Genomic DNA, 7478 nt, shown 5'->3' on the forward strand with positions numbered 1-7478 from the left:
AAGCGTTTAGGAGACGAAAGCCATAGCGGTCTGGAGATTGGGCCTCAAAAACCAAAGCCAGCTGCAAATTGTCAGTGTTCTCACAATTCACAAAACACATCCACTTGCGGATCCCAACGCCCGTCCACAGCTAGATGGCCCAGACCTGGCTTTGTTTGTGCATGATATGATCTGGCAGGTTAGAAAATAAGATTTTAACAGCATGCAATGAGATGACAAGTGATCAGGAGGTGAGGCATGGGTAGGCGAAACTCTCAGAGTCTGCACCACTTGTTATAAAAACGGAGAAATCTAAAGTATATATCATGTATTAAAGTATACATCATGTCTCTAGAGGAACATTACTGATAGAATTTATGTATACACACACACACACACACACACACACACACACACACACACACACGTAAGTTATTTTTAGAGTGGCTTACAGGCTGTGGTCCAGCTGCTCCAGCAATGGCTGTCTCCAGATGGAAAATCCAAGAATCAGCAGCTGTTCAGTCCACAAGGCTGGATGTCTCATTTGCTCTTCAGTATCTGTCAGAATCCCAAAGATGCAGACTCTAAAGCCAGCAAAGTAGAGGAAGGACAAGCAGCCACACAGCAGCTTTTCCTATGAGCCACGAGAAGGCGTGGGCCGGGTCTAAGGTGGGGTCAACCATGATCAAATGATCCAATTAACTAAAACCCCTCACCGGTGTGCCGAGCGAAGGGGTTTTTAGTTATTTCCAGAGGTTGCCAAGTTGGCAAGCAAGAATAACCACTACACATCACAAGCACCTTTTCTAATAACTACACGTACGTGACCCTTCTGTGTTGTGTAAAGGGGCATGCTGGAGATTTACCACAGAGCAGATGGGCTCACTTTAGTTTCATGCTGTGGCTGTTGGACCGTACCACAGAATTTAATTGTCTTCTTAAAGGCGTGTGAACTGGCTCCAAGTGTTTGGCATTTTGAGAAGTGTTGTTAGGAAACCCTTGTGAATGTTTTTGCACTTTCTTCAGCCCTGGGTATCACCAGTTCCACTATTTTCGTTTTTCTCCTGCCTCAAATAGTTTCTGGTGGTTTTAATCAGAGTTTCTTTTTTCCTTATTCAAATGAGACAGGACACACACACACACACACACACACACACACACACACACACACACACGAGGGTGGAAGTGAAAGGGGTGTGAGAGGAGAAGGAGTCCCTCAGGTTGGAATTCTGTGCATCCTCCTTGACAAACTTCGACATAGTTAAAAAAGCCAGTGTTAACTGGGCATGGTGGCACATGCCTTTAATCTCAGCACTCGGGAGGCAGAGGCAGGCAGAACTCTGTGAGTTCAAGGCCAGCCTGGTCTACAATGCTAGTCCAGGACAGCCAAGGCTACACAGAGAGACCTTGTCTCAAAAAAAAACAAAACAAAACAAAACAAACCAGCAACAGCAACAGCCAAACAAACAAAAACCCATAAATAATGGATGGGCCAAGTGTTGTGATTCACTTCTGTAATTTCAGTGGAGGTGGGGGGTGAGGTGGGGGGTCAGTACTTCAAAGTTGTTCTTAGTTGTGTAGCACATTCAAAGGCAGCCAGAGCTACACGAGACGTTTGTCACTTAAAACAACAACAACAACAACAACAAAAGGATTGGGCAGATAGTTCTAATCAAGTATGATGTTTAATCTCAATTGTTAACTTCATACATTTGGGGAGCAAGATCCTCATTTGAGGAATCGACTCCACCAAATTGGCCTGTGCGGCATTTTCTAAATTGCTAATCGATGGAGGATGACCTACCCCACTGTTGGCAGCACCATCCCCCGGCAGGTGGTCCTAGAAAGCAGGGAAGGAAGCAAGCAACATTCTGTCTGTGGTCTTTGCAGTGTCTGCCACCAAGCTCCTGCCTTGACTTCCCTCAGGGATGGACCCTGTCCTGGGAGTTGTAAAATGAAATAAACCCCTTTCTTTCTAATTTGGGTTTGATCATTGTTTTATCACAACAACACAAACCAAATTAGGAGACCCAGAGCTTGCTGCACAAGTACCAGCACCTGAGTTTGATCCTTAGAACCTGATTTTGATCCTCAGAACCCAGAGCCCAAAACAGAAACTCTGGAAAGGTGGCACATGCTCATAAGCCCAGTGCTGAAACCGTAGGTCCCTGCCATTCAATGGCCAGCCAGCCTAGCATGCTAGGTGAACTCCAGACCAATAGGAGACTCAGCAAACAAGATAGATAGCTCATGAGGACTTGCACCTGATGTTGCCCTCTGGCCTCCTCGTGCACTGGCACACACATTTTGTGTCCTCTCTCACATACATGTGCACCCACATGAACACACACACTCATCTATACATATATACACAAAAGAAACAACAAAACAAATACATTCTGATTACTTTAGCCCCTAGAGTTTTACCGTATTAGCACTCATCCCTAAATCTGTCTTTCAGAACTGTCAAGCATACTGCCTAATCTGACCCTAAAATTGTCTAGAAACCATAGATAAATCAACTCAAAAGGGTGTGTGTGTGTATGCTTGTGTGTGTGTGTGTGTGTATGTGTGTGTGTGTGTGTGTGTGTGTGTGAATGGCGTGTAGATCTGGGTGTTGTAGCACATGACTATATATCTCAGCACTTGGGAAGGTGAGGCAGGAGGATTGTGAGTTTGAGGCTGGCCTGAGCTACACTGTGAGAGCAAGCTGAAGAAGAGGAAGAGGAGGAAGGAGAGAAGACAGAAGAACTATTCTAGAATTCTGGAACTTAGAGGCTGAAGGTGCATGTGAGCATTCAAGGGCGGCCACTGACTTACACGCATCTTTGATCACTAAAAATCTCAACGACGTGACAAACACTCTCTGGAGAGATCTCCTCCTTCCGAGGGAGCTCATTTAAAAGCCTTTCTAGGATCCATGCTTATTTGGCCAAGGTGATATCTGCATAAGACAGGCTAGGACCTCTGGAAAGTCTGGGACAAACTGTGGCAGGCCCTTCCTTGCTACTTCACATCCTGTGGCCAGCCATTGGTCACCTGGGAAAAGAAGCAAGATACATGGTCCCTGATGACCCTGGAGCCACCACACCAGCCCTGGACTACTTCTCTTTCACAGGGAGAGAATCCCCTCTAGGGCTAGGTCATGATAGTCTTTGCTTGTTCTATCTGACAGAAGCAGTTTTCTCTGTATGTAAACATGGAAGTCATTCTCAGGCAAGGCTTGAGGTTGCCTGTTTGGTTCGGGAAATAAAATATGTCCCCCCAAACTATTGCAAATGCAATATGCTGTTAGAGGATAACAGCTTCCGGGCGTGGTGGCGCACGCCTTTAATCCCAGCACTCCGGGAGGCAGAGGCAAGTGGATCTCTGTGAGTTCGAGGCCAGCCCGGTCTACAAAGTGAGTCCAGGACAGCTGAGGCTACATAGAGAAACCTTGTCTCAAAAAACCAAAGAAGAAGAAGGGGGAGGAGGAGGAGGAGGAGGAGGAAGAGGAGGAGGAAGACAATGAGGAGGAGGAAGAGGAGGAAGAAAAAGAGGACCTTCTAACTTTGAGCCCCACCCAGAGTTCGTGCCTCATTCACTTTCTACCCAGAAAGGAAACCCTCCTTCTTCAATTATCTGTTCTCTCAAAAATGCTGCCAGCTGGGACTGGAGGAGAGCGACAGTCAGAAGAGCAGCCTTGTGCCGAGGTGGACAGAAAGGCCAGGGTCAGGCAGGCTACGGTGGCGGGCATCACTCCAGCCACAGATGCGGGAGCAGGAGAAGTGGGGCCGCGCAATAGCCCTGACTCAAAAACTGAGGACAGGATGTTAGATTAAATACTCTGCAACTTTAAGGCAGTTTAAACGTCTTTCTCTACAGTAATTTCTCTGCTGCCAAGTGCGACGCGCGCCTGTCTTGTCTTTTCTCTCTCACTCTTCCGTGTTTGTTTCCCCTGCTGACGTGAAGCCCGTCATCCTTCTGTGGTCCCTCTGCCAGTCTTGTGCTTGTGTTGTTGTTGGGTTTGATTCCTCACACCCAGCCCCCGCCCCCCATCTTAGTTCCCTGCCCCCAAGATCAGCTAGATGTCGAAGCCAGGCTGTAAAAGACTTACTGTTGGGTTGTTTTCTGGCTTTACAGGGATAGGAATGATTCTTCTTTTTGCCAGGCTTGTTCGAGAGCTAGGAGCACGGGCCCAGGGATTCTGGTACCTTCTCTGTTACCATCCAAAACAGCCTTCAGGAGTACAAAGCCAAACACAGTGAAGCGAGAGAAATAAATAAGAGAAGCCATTTTAATTTTTTATGTGCATGTGTGTGTGTGTGAGTGTGTGTACGTGCATGTGTGTATATGTCTGAGTGTGTGATTGTTCACATGTGTGTGCACATGCATGAAGAGGTCAGAGGGCAATCTTGGGTGTCATCCTCTGGAATGGCATCTACCCTCTTTGAGACAGAATCTCTCCTCTGGTTGGAGCTCACCAATTCAGCTAGACTGGCTTGGCAGCAAACCCCAGGAATCTCCCTGTCTTAGCCTTCCTAGCTCAGGGATTAAGAGCATGCACCCCCATGTCTTACATGGGCTTGGGGATTAAACTGAGGCCCTCTTTTTCCCAAGGCAATTGCTTTTACTTTACTGAGGGAGCCATCTCTCCAACACAAAGAAACCAATTTCTGATCAATTTGTTTGATCCCTGGAATTTTGCTGAGGTCTGGCCTATGTACAACCCTTGAATTTTTAGTTATTTCAGCCATTTCTCTTTGCTGTCACCTTTGGCATTCTTCAGTGGAGAGTCAAGCGAGAGTGCTACATAAGAATTTGAGGCTGGTTCTGGCGAGATGGCTCGGAGGTTAAGAGCACTGGCTGCTCTTCCAGAGGTCCTGAGTTCAGTTCCCAGCAACCATACGGTGGCTCACAGCTATCTATTATGAGATCTGATCTGGTGCTCTCTTCTGGCATGCAAGTGTACATGAGGATGCAACACTGTATACATAATAAATAAATACATCTTAAAAAAGAAAATAAAATGTGAGGCTGAATCCCAGAACTTGGGAAACAGGCCGTCGGGTCTCTGGGAATTTGAGGCCAGAATGAGTTCAGGACAGGCAGGGCTGTTACACAGAGAACCCTGTCTCAAACAAACAAACAAACAAACAAACAAACAAAACCCATCTGAGGGGATGCCACTGCTGTGGTTGGATGTGGCTTGCCTCTGTGGGGTCCATGGGTTGGAAACTAGGTCCTTGAGGGGGTGGGAGATAGTAGGGAGCCTTTAGTGGGCAGGGCCTAGTGGGAGGTTCATGACTAGCTTGGGACATGCCCTCAAAGGGGATTAAAATAGTCTTTGTAACTTCTGATATTCTTCCAAGAATTGTTATAAGCCCCAAGCCTGCCCCAACCCAGTTCTGTGATGTGCCACTTGCTCCCGACTCCTGGTTATATTTTTAATCTTATTTATTTATTTATGTGTGTACATGTGTGCAGGCGCACATGCACTGGCCCTGTATGTTTTGGCATGCATGCCAAGGCACACATGTAGCCCACAGGAGTTGGCTTTCCCCCTCCACTATGTGGGTTCTGGCTGTTTGGCCTGTAAGCATCCTGACCCACTGAGCTATCTTGGTGATCCCTTCACTCCAACTTTTGCCATCCTTCAAGATGTGATGTTAGCAAAAGAGCCCTCACCAGAGCTGAGCCAAGGCCAGTGTTATGCTGCACTCTTGAGCTTTCAAAACTATGAACCAAGTAATCTCATTTGTTTACACAGAACTTGCATTGGTGTTTTGTTAATAGTAGCAAAGAAGCATAGCTGTGTAATTTTTTAAAAAGCTCAGACATGATTGGCAGGTGCACAGCAACCGTATAACGCAGAGGACAGCCTTGAATAGAAACCAAAACTTAAACCATTTTTGGCACTGTACCAGACAAGGGTGACATTCCAAACTTGGAGAGCTTATAAATACTTGTAGTAGCTGCAGAGATCCGTCTCATAGATCCAAGCAGAAAGAGCTCAACTGGCTAACCACGAGTCAATAAGAAGGACGAGTCGACAAAGTGCGGAGAAGGTGGCCTGAGAGTCCTAAGACGCAGGAGGTGGCGCTGCCGTACGTCACACAGACTGGAGACGCCCTGAGCAGTCAACTTGACCATCTATCCGCTTGGCAGTACGTCAATGCACTGACCTTTATACTTTCAAACATCTCAGGCTAGCACTGTTTCGACTCAATACTCTTCAAGCATCCTGGAGGTTGAAATTTTACAACTCTGTTAGCACAACTAAGTCATGGCCCTGGAACAACAGAGTCCAGACCAAAGCTTGCCAGGTGCAAACACCAGGTCTACATGGTCCTATGTAGGTTGAGAATTTAGGGAACAGGTTACGGAATAGAAGGGACAGGGTTGGGTGAGGAGACTACACTTTCCAAGCCAGGGACAGGAAGGGCAGATGGGGTTGGAAGTGAGGAAAAAGCTTTGGACAACTGTTCTGATCAAACTGGGAAGGCCTATGGATACCGGGAGGGAAGCCGGCGTGCAGGCAGGGAGCCAGGGGATAGGGACAGGGCCCAGCTTTCTTGGTTCTATTTATTTGTATGGCAGAAGGTTCTCTCTTGACTGGGGTTCAAATGCTTATTTTAATTAATCTTGCCTATGCCCTAAGGCTTTGTTTCACTTCTAAAGGGCAAATATCCACAAAGAAAGCAAATACATTAAACGTTCTCTCCCATATAGCAGCCTAACCAAAAACTTCTTTTTAAAGCAGAAAGAAATGGCCTCTAGTTTAACACTTGAAAGAGTCTCCTTGTTCTTAGACGTGGATGACTTTCTAGAAGTCAATTTTCCTAACTTTGCATATGTAAATGAGTACGAATCAATGAAAGACTCTACCCAGAACAAAATAACGCAGGCAAAATGTATGCATAGTCCAAGCCACAATTATTACTATGCAAAAGTGGGTGGTTATAATTTCAAAAATTTGCTCACAAATCCCCTTATAGCCGTGGCATTTAGGGTTATGTCAGCCATAAGGACACAGCTTCTAAAATTCTATGAATCTTAAAGCTTTTGTCTAGCTTTTGTATTTAACGTCTTCATACATATTTGCTCGGGAAGGAGGGACCGATAAAGAGCAAGAGGCAGGCTGCCAGCTCTGAAAAGAGATGTTGGTTTGGCCTTGTTTCAGTACGTACATTAAAATAGGTCCACATTTTCTGCAGAGGAGGACTCGCGGTACTTGGAGAAGATGGCAGGCATCTCCTACTCTAGAGACTCTGTCCCCTCAGCCAGAACCCTAAAATTAGACGCACATGCAGGCTTTCACAGACTCACAGCTTCTGGTGCAAAGCTGTTCATTTAAAAGGCGATTTCATCTTTTTTTTTTTAATGTAATAAAAGGTTATAATTTTCCTCTGTATTTCCTTTGCTTGGAAAACTGTGGCTGACGGCGGTTTGAGTAAGAACGGCCCCCATAGGCTCACAGATTTGAATGTTTTGTTATCAGGAAGTGGCGCTATCCGAGA

The 7478-nt window shown here is 46.2% G+C and overlaps 1 protein-coding gene across 2 annotated transcripts in view; it reads right to left on the reverse strand.

Moving 5' to 3' along the window:
- The window catches only part of PKD2L2 (polycystin 2 like 2, transient receptor potential cation channel), a 38677-nt gene extending 32590 nt beyond the window's left edge, over nt 1-6087 (reverse strand). Inside the window, exons 1-4 of one of the 2 annotated variants that reach the window (XM_084780056.1) lie at nt 5883-6087; nt 4076-4197; nt 1784-1819; nt 432-537 (exon numbers count right to left, since the gene is read on the reverse strand). The gene's annotated coding sequence lies outside the window, so the exon portion shown is untranslated. The remainder of the gene's footprint in view (nt 1-431; nt 538-1783; nt 1820-4075; nt 4198-5882) is intronic. The other variant, XM_084780057.1, reaches the window with a different exon arrangement.
- Between the last annotated feature and the right edge of the window lie 1391 nt (nt 6088-7478).

Source organism: Acomys minous (assembly GCF_964271855.1).
Source record: "Acomys minous genome assembly, chromosome: 4".
Taxonomy (NCBI): Eukaryota; Metazoa; Chordata; class Mammalia; order Rodentia; family Muridae; genus Acomys; species Acomys minous.